Source organism: Sturnira hondurensis, unplaced genomic scaffold (assembly GCF_014824575.4).
Source record: "Sturnira hondurensis isolate 20B ecotype Veracruz unplaced genomic scaffold, ASM1482457v3 Scaffold0009733, whole genome shotgun sequence".
Taxonomy (NCBI): Eukaryota; Metazoa; Chordata; class Mammalia; order Chiroptera; family Phyllostomidae; genus Sturnira; species Sturnira hondurensis.
Window position 1 is genome coordinate 7,488,206 of NW_028082364.1, and position 8,270 is coordinate 7,496,475.

The window sequence follows — 8,270 nt, forward strand, 5'->3', positions numbered from 1 at the left end:
CAGCAGGGCTGGGCCCAGATCCCTGAGCCTTAGCTGCTGCTCTTCTGTCCGTCCTCACCCCACAGCAAGCCTTTCTGGCCACAGAATTTGGGGTACTAGGGCAGCCGCCAAGGCCCCGTCAGGGTCCGACCACAGCCTCCTGCACCAGCCACAGGGCCCCAGTCTCATTGGCCAGCTAAGGGCTCCCCTAAAACTCTGTTGAAACACAAAACCTAACGATGTTTATAGAAACATCTATAAACGATGTTTCCAAGACAGCTGTTCAAATAAGACACCTTGTTACTCAGGAAGGGGGGGCGACACACCAGCTTCCGTTACTTTTCTCTGAAACCGTGGTCTCAATTTGCAAATGGGCCCGTGCGGTGTGGGGTCTGCCCAGGAGGAGGGCCAGACCCCTGGCCCGCCACCCAACCCTCTCACAGTGTCTGAAGTGTCATTAAATGCCTTTTTTAAATTATAATTTTACTCTTGATTATATGACGACTATATAGTCAAATATTCATTGGATAATGGTGATTAAAATACATAATCCCCCAAAAGATGTTTAGGACAATTCGGGCTACCACTGACTTAATTACGGAGTTAGGGGATTAGTGGCGGGATGAAGGGGTAATTTTTTAGAAATAATTTCGTGGTTCTCGTGGCTCTGAAACCAGAGGGATCAAGGGATTACTGAGGAGACAGAGGGCAAGGGCACAGTGGTCACCTCCACCCAGGGACCGCAGGCCCCTGCGCAGAGCAGGACAGCCCCCCCCCATCAGAGCCCCGGCCACACCTGCGGGACGAGGGGTCACCCCACAGGCACGGAGCACACGGGACCCGTCAGAGCCGCCGCGCACCCGCCTGCCACAGGCCCCACTGCCGCCTGGATGCTGCTTGTCAGGACGGCACCCGCACCACCCTCGGCGCGGTGGGGTAGGAACCAGGTGCCACTCGCCAACAAGCTGTGGAAACCCACCCACCCCCAGGCCCTAACTAACACCTGGTGTGCTTGGGGCAGGGGCGGAGGGATGGGGAAAGGAGAACCGGGCCCAGTTCCATCACCCACAGCAACGAAAGCAGAGGCTGAGTGCCGTAGCATCCTCCCACGGAGCCATGTTCCTGGCCACACCACGCCTCATGCCTGCCTGCCAGGACGGCTGCCCTGGATGGAGGTGGTGGCTCATCTCCTGCTGGGCCCAGGGGACCGAAAAGGCCAGAGCCCCAGCCTCCTCCCCAGTGCAGCTGGGCAGGGGGACCACCCTGAGTTCAGGGCACGGGCACCAGGAGCCTGTCCTCTGCCCTGGCTGCTTGCCCCAGGTGAAGGCTGAGGGTGGCCCCGGCCTCAGTGTCCCTCGGAAAGGCCCCCAGAGAGCAACTTCCCGGTGAGGACACTGAGGCCTGAGGATGCCAGAGTGCCCCCACCACACAGCCGCCCGGTGCCCCCCGTGACGGGAGGTGCACAGCCCGAGGGGGCTGCTGTGTGTAACCAACACCCCACACTGGGTGGCCTCGACAACAGACACTGACCCACTGTCAGCTCTGGAAGCCAGAAGTCCAAGCCCGAGGTGCCGGCGGCTGGCTTGGGAGGCGGGTCCCCTGGTGCACAGATGCCGTCTGTCTCCTCCACGTGTCCCCATGTGGGGGTCCCTGTGTGTGTCAACGTTCGGATCTCGCCCTGGAGGACACATGTCCCACTGGCACAGGTGCACCCCCGAGACCCTGTCATACCCTAGTCAGCTCTTCCATGGCCCAGCCCCAAACATGGCCTGGGGGGCCAGGACTACAATGTTCTTGAGGGTCACCCATCATTGCCTTAGATGCTCGCTGCCGCCCCAGGAGCCTGGGACCCGGGGCCTTCCCGTGCTATTGAGACCCCGTGGGGCCCCCTGCTCAGCCCTCTCAGCTCCCGAAGGAGGCACCTGGAAGCCAGCAGGAGTCACGAAGCGGAAACCAGCTCGGCCGTGCCGGCTCTTGGCGTGGAAGTTCCTCCAGCTTTTTCTGGGCTGTGGCTCAGGTGCAGAGGACAGGGACGTGCAGGCAACTGGTGGGGACCTGAGGATGCTCCCTACGGAGGGATGGCAGCCCCAAGAAAACAAAGGGCCCTGCTTCTGCCGTTGCTCCGGGCAGCCTCTGCAGAGCTGGCCAAGCCTGTCTCACACACAGGGCCACTGGGACAGCAGCTGTCACAGCCTCAGACACACCGCAGGCAGGGCCACTGGCTTCTGACCTGCAGGAAAAACCCAAAACTTGCCGCATCCCGGTTGCAAGGCTCTCCCCGCTCCCAGGATGTGCCGCACCCGGGACATGTCCCCAGTGACTCTGTAGAGGAAGGTGGAGCTGGGAGCCCCTCGGTCACAGTGGAGGGCATCCTACCCTGAGCTCAGAGACAGCCCCCAGGATTCCTGCTCTGCCCTCCCCCACTTTCTAGGTCAAACCTTTCCCAGTCGCCGGGAAGCTGCCCAACTGCTTTGGGGACCCTGCAGGGCTTCCAGACAGCCTCCTGGGCCCCTCCATTCTTGAGGGAGCCTGTGGAGGTGGAGGAAGCAGAGGGGAGGCTGGCCGGGCCCTCCCCCAGCCCAGGCCTGGCCTCCGCCCACGAGGGCTGCCTCCCAGGAACTGATGTTCTGTCCCACTGAGCACCCAGCTGGGACCGAGGGCAGGCCCTTAGGAGGCAGACAGGAATAAAAGAGGAGTAGAATCTGAGTCAGGAGCCAGGAGGCAGAAGAAAGGGGGAGCCCGAGAGGAGGAGGAAAAGATGAACAGTGGGGTCCTCAGTGAGAAGGGAGCCCCATCTCCGGGGTCCCAATGCCAGAGACCCAGCCCTGGGCTCCTCCTTGACCCCTGTCCTTCCCACCCTCCCCTCAGCCAGCCCTGTCTGCTGGGCCCTCCTCCCGGAGGCTGCATCCCCGGGAGCACGTCAGAGGCTGCCCAGAGTGGGAGGCTCCCTGCCAGGAGGAGGACATGGAAGGTGCAGAGGGTCTGTCAGAAGATCCAGCCCCCACCCCCCCACCCCCCCACCCCCGCGGAGCCGGGTCCTCCGGACCTTCCACTGAGGCCTGGGGCTGGCCTCTGCGCCTGCAGTGAAGCGGTCATTCAGCGGGTGCCCCAAGGAAGGGGCACAGCTCTGGGCTGCAGCTCCCTCTGCCCAGGACACGGCGCTGGGGGAGGGCCTCCGAGGCGTCCCGGCAGCGCCATGGCTGAGGGGGACGTACAGCGCAGCGAAGGAAGGTGCCATCAGCCAGTCCCTAGGCCTCGAAGTTAGACCCCGACCCTCCCAGCTCCCACCCTGGCTCAGGTGGCCTACCTGGTGGCCAACGGTGACCCCTCAGACCACACCTCCGGGGCCTCCCATTGCTCTCCTTCTCAGATTTCTGGGAGCATGCAGGGCATGAGGAATGCCAAGTCCCGGGACCTTCGGGGCCCAGCCTCAGCCTGGCAGATGTCCCCTGTGGCCATTACCCCAGCACTGTCCACTCTCAGCGGGGCCTCAGGGCAGAAGGGCTCCCGTCTGCCCCTGGCGCAGGGGCACCAGGCCAGCCGGAGGCTGGGACCCTGCCTCCCCCGACACCTCAGCGCCTACCGGAGGTGGGCGTGGGTCGGAAGGAGGGCACCCCGGGCCTCCTGGGCTGGCGCTGCTGTTCAGGGACAAGAGTGTTTCTGCGTCGCCCTCTCCTGGGGGACGCGCGTGGAGGGAGAGAAAGGTGTAGGCGCTGGGGCGGGCGCGGCGTTGAAACCCTGCCAGCGCACCAACACTCTGGATGAGGGCAGTGTTGTAGTTACACTTTTTAAATTAAGTGAATAATTAAAAAGTAGTTGATTATCAATTAGCTAATTAAATAGCCCATTTTGCTTTCATATTCCCGCCCTTTTCCCTATTTTTTTCTTCCTCACTTTTTTCTTTCCTTTTTTTTTTCTTTTTTGGTTAATCACTGTGGCCGCGGTAATGAGCCGCCTCGCGTTGCCAAGCAACCAGCTCCCAGTTACACAGTCACAGCTGCCTCCCGTCAGCGCCCTGACGACGGCGCGCGCGGCTCGGCGCCCGGGCCGCCCCGCGGGGGGCGGGGGCCCCTCTGCAGCCCCTTCTGCGCGGCCACAGGGCTGGCACTCGCGTGGGAACGCCGCGGTCCCAGCAGCCCCGAGGCCGCCCCCATGACCCTCTGCCCCGCTGCCCCCCACGCGGAGCGCCTTGGCCCATCTGGGTCTCGGCCACTCGCTGCTCGCCGTCCGGGCGCCGTGGGCCTCAGTTTCCCCCGGCGCCCAGCGGGACCGGCGGCAGTGGGCTCTGGCGCGGAGACTGGGCGGAGGCCTGTGCGCCTCCCCGCCTGGGTGGGACGGGCTAGGAGAGGCCGGGCCTCTCCTACCACTGGGGGGCCGGGAAGCTGGGGCCCTCCGGAGGACCCCCCTGTACGAAACCGCGGGGGCATCTGATGGCTGAGCCTGACGGCCGAGCCCGCCGGTCGCTGATGCTTCGGGGACACAGGCGAGTCTCGGCCCGCGCGGCATCACGGCCCGAACCCGCGCCAACGCCACCCGGGGCTCAGCAGCGGAGCGCCTTCCGTATGCGCACCCTGAAGGCTCACCACCCTGGCGCGGGGCTCCAACGGGGCCCCCTGAGCCCCCACGGCGCCCTCGCAGCGGCTGCCCCTCCTGCTCGAGGTCTCTCTCGGGATCTCCACCTGAGCGTCCGTCCATCCGTCCGTCCGTCCGTCTGCCAGCCGGTCGGTCCCCTCGGCCCCTCTCCCAGCTCCGCGCGCGCTCCTCCCCACCCCCAACTCATGTTGTGTATGTTTTTCCCTCTAATTCTCCGGAGTTACTCTTTTGTTGCCAATTGTTTCTATGCCCCGAGGCCACGCTGTAAATGAGATGTTACATCTGCACCGAGCTAAGTAAACACTTTATAAATGAATAAATAAGTGAATAAATAACGAAATAGTCATCTCGGGATGGACGGGCTGCCAGGGCTCTGGCCCGCCGGGTGTCCACCAGGTACCGACCCTCGGGGCGGGGAGTGCTGGCCGGGGACTGGCCTCTCCATCCCTTCTCCGTGGTGGCCGGCCCGGCCGCCCAGGCCTCAGGAAAGTGCCCCCCTCGGGGCGCTGGCCTCCACCTCCCGAGTCTTCCTCCAGGCTCCAGCGCCTCGTTTTTTCCCCAGATGTCAGTTTGGGATTCTTCGCCTCCACCCACCGATTTTCAAACAGAAACGTCTGCTGCCCTGGCTCTTAACCCCGGGTTTGCCACCAAATGCCGCTTCTCTCCGGGACAGCCGCGTGGCTCTGGGTGGCCTCCGCCCAGGCAAGGTCCGTCCACCTAGGTCCCTCAGGACCGCTGCCCCGAGGCAGTTCTCTGGCCAGAACTGACAAACTGTCAAAAATGGGAAAAACGGGGGCGGCGGCTTTGCCGCAGCCGCCCCCCCCACCCGAGCCCCGCCCCAGGCCGGCCTCCACCGCGAAGCCAGGCCTCACCGCGGCGGAGAGAGGCCGGACTCGGCAATTATCGCGGGTACCGAGAACAAACGGAGAAGCACTCGCTGAGTAACTGATATCAATTATGAAGCCGGCTTTGGCGTCTGGAATGAATGATAGGGGAATTGGCCTGAGAGAGAAGGGGAGCAGGCGTGTTATTATTTACGCCAGATTAAGAAAAGTATCCAATTTGCTGGCCATCTCCCTCCCTGTGGGAACTGGCATCAATTTTATTATTGTTCCTCCGATTTTAATATTCTCTAAATGAATTACTATTGAGTGAGGTAGTTAGTCAATAGTTTAATGCAATTAATTATCTTTAAATCACTTTGTTATCTTTTTTTTAAAAGAGAGGTTCTTAACTCCAGTGCGCAGTCGCTTCCAGGGAACCTGAGAGCCAGTAGGGATCCCGGGGAGTGGGGGCCAGACCGGGCGGCAGGGAGGGGCTTTCCGGGTTCGGACGCCGGAGGCCTGGGCTCCCAAGTCGCAGGGTCGGAGGTACTGGCCCTGCAGGGAGACCCTCCATGTGGCCAACCCCTGTGCTCGCAGGTGCACGTCCGGACCCTCCTACCACCGCCAGAACCTCTGGGTTGTGTTTGGCTTGTTCAGTTTTAGTTTAAGAAGATTATGGGGACGGAACCACATGGACAACCAACCTCCTCCCACTGTTTCTTTTCCAGGCTCACCCAGGGCCCGCCCTGGGGAAAGGGAGGCCAGCTCCCCCGCAGGGCAGGGCAGGGCTGGGCTGTCGGAACAGCCCGGCTGGCCCCCGCCATCCACTCTGCTTCCCTTCCCAGGGGCAGGGACAGTGGCCTCGGGCAGAGGAGGTGGCCAGCCAGGGACTGTGATGGGAGAGCAGAGGGGACTCCGAAATCCTTGCCGAGTCACCACCCCAGCTCCTTTCTGTCCGTGGGGGTGGGGAGGCCTCCTCACACACCCCCAACTCATCCCCAGACCTGCTCCTGTGAGCCCTCACCGGGGAAGGCAGCTGGGCAGGCCAGGGTGGGGCAGTCCGTCCCCCGCTAGGCTGCTTGGCTGGGGAAGTTGGGGGGGAGGGGGTTGGCAAGCATTTGGAGGGCCCTCTCCTTGGTTCCCAGCAGCCACCTCCGCTAGGCTGAGGGCTGGACCGTTTCCAGAAGAAGCCCCCTTTCCAGCATCCTTCCCGGGCCGACCTCCAGCACCAGGCAGAGTTGTCTGCTGCGGGGTCTGGTCCGACGAGCGTCTGCCAGCCACGGGAGGGGAGGAAGGAGAGGAACTTTCTTTCTTGCGGCTCAGAGTAGCTTCTCCGTGACATCAGGACGTCAGACAGGGGGCTGTCGGTGGGGGGACAGCGCAGGGGTCTGGCAGAGCCCTGCAGGGGGCCAGACCACAGGGACCAGATAACCTTGGAAACAGCCCCTCGTGGGGCAGGGATGAGCCTGCGGCGAGGCAGCAGCGGCGTTCATGAGGGGCAGCTCTGTGTCTGACCCCACCCGAGGTGCCCTGGCCGGGTTCCCTCGGCGTCTGAGTGCAGGTGGGAGCCGGGACACCACTGTGTGACCCAGACACCCACACGCGGCTGTGGAATGCCAGGGTATCCCCAAGAATTCCCTCCTCCTCCCACAGAGCGATGGGTCAGACCCCCAAAGACAGGCCGGAGCAGTTCGCCACTCAGCGAAAATCGAATTCCTCGGAACAGCGCTGAGGACAGGACCTGGTGTTTCATAGTGTTTTAAAAGTAATATTCCGTTTGTTGGTGCCGTGAAATAGGGCACCGGGAACGCTACAAGAAATAAAAGGAGTAATTTCTCAGTGGGGAAGTCGCCTGTTTCCAATTCAGGGCCCGGACTCTGGAACCTGGATCCTGGACACTTGGGTGGGACTGGGGGGGCCTCATCGGCCAGGAGGACTGGCCCCGCCCACCTCCCACATCTGGAATTGGCATCAAGGAGGCTGGGGTCTCAGGAAGTTCTCACACTTCACGACTCATTAACCAAGGGGCTTGGATTCCTCGGGAAAGGGGGTGGGGTGGCAGTTATGCCGGGGGGCTGGGGTTTGAGGGGAGGTGCCCCCCAGCCCAGCTCAACGGGCAGCAGCTGGCCCGGAAGGAGGGGGAGGGGCATGATCCCAAGGGAGCCCCCTCCCCCAGGCTTGGGAACTCTTGCGGCCCCACCTCAGGGGGGCTGGCCTTAAAGCACCTTGGATGGGGCAGGGGCGGCCTGGCGTGACTCGGGAAGGGAGGACACGCATTCTGATTCCGGAAAGCCCAGGTGCTGCTCCAGGGAGGGGGGTGCTCGGTGGAGAGGACAGCGGGGTGCTGGGGCCCCCTCTCAGACAAGCAGGCCAGCCACTGAGGGTGACGTGCTTAGAACAGTGGCGTGGAGGGGACGGTGCCAGCCACGCAGCCACAGCGGTCTGGAGCAGCCTCCGATGGGCCCGTTTCCCCCGGGACGCCTCTGGGGGCCGGGCCGAAGCCTCCCCGGCGCGCTCCGTCTGACGGCTGCTGGCACTGCCTTAATGTCTGAAGGGATGATACTTGGGAGCTTAAAATTACAATCGCTTCCACTTAAATTTATTTGATGGCCGGAGCGCTCCTGTTACACATCCGTATATGGGTTTTCAATATCTTAAATGTTTAAAAAGGTTTTATTCTGTACTTACACTGAGTGAAATTAAAAAGAAACAGTAAAATGTTTGAAAATGAAGTGCATTATGTTTAATAAATTTAAAATGAACAAAGACTTCTATATTGCCAGCAATATCTTCCCCTGCTCAGGGGCATTAATAAAGACTGGAGGTTTGGAAAAACAATATTTTCTATTAAAATTCTGCGGTTTCAATATTAAA